This window comes from Metopolophium dirhodum, chromosome 6 (assembly GCF_019925205.1).
Source record: "Metopolophium dirhodum isolate CAU chromosome 6, ASM1992520v1, whole genome shotgun sequence".
NCBI lineage: Eukaryota > Metazoa > Arthropoda > Insecta > Hemiptera > Aphididae > Metopolophium > Metopolophium dirhodum.
This window is the reverse complement of record NC_083565.1, coordinates 33,788,202-33,793,261: the sequence shown is the minus strand read 5'-3', so window position 1 is coordinate 33,793,261 and position 5,060 is coordinate 33,788,202.

Sequence of the window (5,060 nt, the reverse complement as noted above, 5' to 3'; positions counted from 1 at the left end):
TAGATAAATTCCAATCTATAGGAGGAGAATAAAATGATAAAAATTTCCATTTATCCAATTTATCCAAATTTCTTCGTAATAGATTCACACATCTCACATCTCACATGGTCCTAAAAGCCAACACGTTTGGATACTAATAGACACAACGTGTGAAAACATAGAATAAAAGGTATTTTACCTGGTAAATCATTCTACGTTTGGGTAAACATAATACATAATATACTAAAATACTGAATATTACTAAAATTTTGGAAACCCGTTATGGTAAAAAGTGCATTATAGTTGGTAATTTTAAATGTATAGTGAAATTTAGAATGAACACGATATAAGATACACATATAAGATAAATAAGATAGTAGTACGATTTTGTACACCAGCAGGTACCTACAACAAAAGAACAAAAATTGTTTGAAGAGAAATTCCATATTTTACATTTGAACTTAATGCTATAATTATTTTTTTAATCAAAACTTGAATTATATTTTAACGTTTTTGGAATTACAATTTATGATTGTATGAATTTTTCACTAGGTACAGTAAATAATTTACATATTTTCATGATTTTGACGAATTTTATAAATATTTTAACTTTAAACGTTCATAAAAAACATGTATTATCATAGTCTAGTATGTGTTTATAATTAGATGTATAATATAATATGAATTTTTTTTATACAATTGTATTTATATTTATCTTCAAACAATTAATCAAATTATGCTTTTTCTTCTTCTTAATTCAACATGTTCTTAAGAAACTTTTTCCTTGAAGTTTCATCTTTAATATGCGTTTCACAGAAGTAATCCAACGGTTTTATACATGATCCTACAAAATAAATTTAGAATAGTTGAGTATGTTTGTTAAATTCCCCATCCAATAATGCGTATAGAACTCGGATGTTTACGTATATAAAGAACAGTTTTTAAACTCCAAACCAGGAAAACACTCTAAATTAATCGTACTTCTTTTCAGTATGAAAATATTGAAATTTTTTTCAATGAACTAAAACCAATTTTTTAAAACTTCCCGATTTTTATAAATACTATCAATATTTTGTACAAAGATATAAATCGCCCTTACACGATTGACGGCAGTATTGGTTCGGTAATATATCACAGCAGCCAGATTGCACTATGAAGTATAATATAACCAACCAAAAATTAGGAATTATATTTTATTTTATTTTACAATACGGGACCTTTTAATAACACGAATATAAACAATAATAATTTGCTTTATGGAAACAGGCTTAATTTTTAGAGGGTGAATGGTCAGTATTGGTAATACGCATAAGATCCGTCTTAGGTTAAATCCGTGTAAGATTAAATCCTAAATCCTTAACTGAATTATTACAAATTATCAAAGGGGTATTATTGACGGAGTAAGTATACTTGATTACACCTTTAATACGACAAAAAGTCATAACTGAGCATTTCGGAATATTTAGGGGTAGTCTCAAAGATTCACCCCATGTCACTTATCACTGAAGGTCGTTTTGGAGAAGATGACAATTGACAGTCAGAGATAAATTTGATACGGAAAAAGATTTTCATAGCATTAGCAAAGATAAGAAGTTTGGCATTCTAGAGACCGTAGGTGGCTGAGTTTACGAATAGAGCTAACAAAATTGGAGAAAGAACAACACCTTATGGTACAACTGAAGTAGTCCGAAGAGCTGAAATCAACAGTTAACCATTGGATCCTATTTGTAATATAAGAATGAAGCGAGGATATTAGTGGTTCACCGATGACTATAGAGTCAATTGTTGACGGACGATGATTGTGATCAACACGGTCGGGAGCCTTGGAAAAATCTATGTAGATTACATCTACTTCATATGTATCACGAAAAGAAACAAATATATACGAATGAAGACTAAGGTAACAGGTAACAGTTGATCTACCAGGATGGAACCGTGCTGCTCGTCAACTAGAATATGATTTAAGAAAGAGCGAATCGATGTAAGGTCAAGTATTTCAAATAATTTGAATAAATGAGGAAGGATAGTTATTGGACGATAGTTTGTAACATCTGTAGAATCACCGGACTTTAATATTGGATTGAGCAAGTTTAAGATCAGACGGAAAGATACCTGAGTCAATTTGAACGCATAAGCAATAACCGTAATGGTTCTGCTAGAACAGAACTAAGTTTTTACAAAAAATCATCCTGGATACCATCTGGACCAAATTACTGTATATTGCTAAGGGAAATTAAGCATTGGTAGACGTCATTAATCAAAAAATGGGCATTAAGTGGCAAATAGGATGTTATGTCTGGGATGAAATCGGTGAAGGCTGGGTGAACACAGAAGAAAAATATGTTGCAAAAAGGTTAGCTATATCGGAAAGATATGTTCTCTGTATACCATGGAGTGTAACATTTGAAGGTATAGATGGATAAATGCGGTTTTTACTAATAACTCAAAAAATATAGTGGGTTGCATAATAAGGAGAACTCTTGGAGACAAAATTATGGTAGCATTGCTTGGAAATTAATTTACATTTAGCACGAAGAAGTGAAAAGAGCTTGTAATCTGATAGTCGTTGGGATAACTTAAATTTGGCGTGAGCGTGAGACTTAGCAAACAGTAGTTCTTTGAACACATTAGTGTACCAAGATGGAAAAGTGAAAATGATGAAAGGAAGCTATTAATAAATTAATCCAAACAGTGTAAAGTTGAATTAATAAAAACGATTTTTAATACAGTTAATAATAAACCATATAAGAATACAATGAACTCGCAAACAGGTCGCATATCTCGACTGCCATAAGAACTGAACTGAATAATAATGCTATAGCTAATATTTCTAACTGCCTGTATAACTTTGCATTTTCGCTTTCTTTATACATGTATAACTATATAGCTAATCTACACTATGACAATTTTATTTATTGTATACAATCTACAAGTGAAAATTATAGTTTAATATTTCAACAGGAAGGGCAAAAAGAGATTTTAGGGACAAAAGATAAAATTGAATAGTAGAGAACATCGAGGAAAACATGGAATCTTCACTTGAGTATGAAAGAAAGGTATGTTTCCAATTGAAAGAGTTAAAGAATTTAGTGATCTGTATGTATTCTGTCTTGTTAAAGTTATAAAATGATTTTAGGGTAGCAGATTGAGGAGCATGAACGGGGAGATTAAAAAACACAAAAAGGGCATACCTTTTAGTTATACAGTAAGTACCTATTTTCATTTCATTATTCTTTATATTTTCACTATTTCAGATTTCGTTAAACTACTTAAATCAATTGTGTTCTAAAAAAGGTATTTGTGCAATACAGGTATAAACATTTATCAGTCCTCTATGCTTGGAAAGCGTTAATACACGCTTATAATTAGGTATACATACTTGTTCCATAAAATTTTTTGAACTGTACTCCAAAATCTGTAAAAGTGTGAAAGTTTCCTCTCATTATTAGTATAACTATAATCCTAACAAAAATAATTCTGGCAAATTCCGTGTGAAAAAAACGCTAAGTATAAAAAAAATGACTATAAAGGTTAAGGTATAATTTTATAGCAAAGTCAATAAACTATAAATATAATGTATTTTAAAATAATGCCCCAAATAATTGATCTTAGGTCCATAATATTATAAACTCATAAAATGTTTAGTATTTTTTCATAATATGTGTTACGTATAATATTATGAATGTAAAAAAATTAATCATTATACGTAATGTAAAAACAAATCATTGTAATAACTAATCTTAAGTGAATCATTGTCAATAATTATCAAATGACAGCCAGTAACCATCGCTACCGAGGCTTAAATATAATATAAAAAAAAAAATTTTATTATTATGAATTGGTTGTTTTAATTTATTAGTTTCTAAAAAAAAATATTTTTTCTTTTCCTTGATGTTAATCCATGATTGGCTATATGATGGGAAAGATAAATTACCCACTTTTAAACTAAGTTATATGAAAGCTGTGCATGTGTAATTCATTTAAGTGGTTGTGGCCAAATATAAAATATACAAATCAAAAATTATTATTATAACAAAGAGAAGAAGTATTTATTTTTTGTAACCGATTGCAGCTAATAACAAATATTTACATAGAAGAAAAATATTAGTTTTTAGTGAGTCAAATAATCCCTGTATAATCCACTCCTAAGAATTTGACTTCGGGTTGCACATCCTTGAGCAATAGAATTCTTGCGTATCAAATTTAAGAACCATAAGTATGATAGACTTGGATATGGGCCAATTTATTAGACACACACATGCGTGCTTGTACACACAGTGTATTTTCACTATATAGATTGTTTAATAAAAAAAGTTTAGTATTCCGGAATGTTATTATTTCAATTGGCTCGAACCATGAAGTATAATCATATTCCCGACTCCACATGATTTAATTAGAGGAATAAGATTATTTAACACTGTCTACCCATTAATATAAAATTTTAAAATCAAAAATTACTTAACATTGAATATTAGATTATTGTTAGAGTCAAATTAGACGTTATAAAATGTAAATATATAGCTATTTTTTTTTTATAATTCCAAATGGTTGAATTTTAAAATAGTTAATGTAATTTGTATTCTTTACATACGAATGAAAATATGGGATGATTTAATTAGTTTTTAGTTTTAATTTTATTTAATATTATAATATATTTTACTCGCTTAGTGCACCCTTTATTTGGGTAACGGGTGTGACATCCTCGTGGACTTCAGTTAATCAGTTGGAGGTGTAGCCTGAAAGATGCCGTTAGAAACAACCACAACAAAAGCCTCGGATGAACGTGGAGCTTTAGGATTGACACCGGAATATGGAACGTAAGAAAATTTTACATTTATACAGGACTGGAACACTGACAAAAGTAGTATCTGAACTTGACAGATCCGGACTATCTTTATTATTGGTTCAAGAGACTAGATGCCCTGGAATAGGAAAATTAAAAACACAGAAAGCGACCTTCTTCTACTGCGGAGGTAAATCTGTCTGCCATCAAAACATTTGTGCTAATAAATGAATGAATACGTTATATAGTAGCGAAAAGTTGATGGTTTGACATAGCATTTATTAGTTGTTATGCCCCA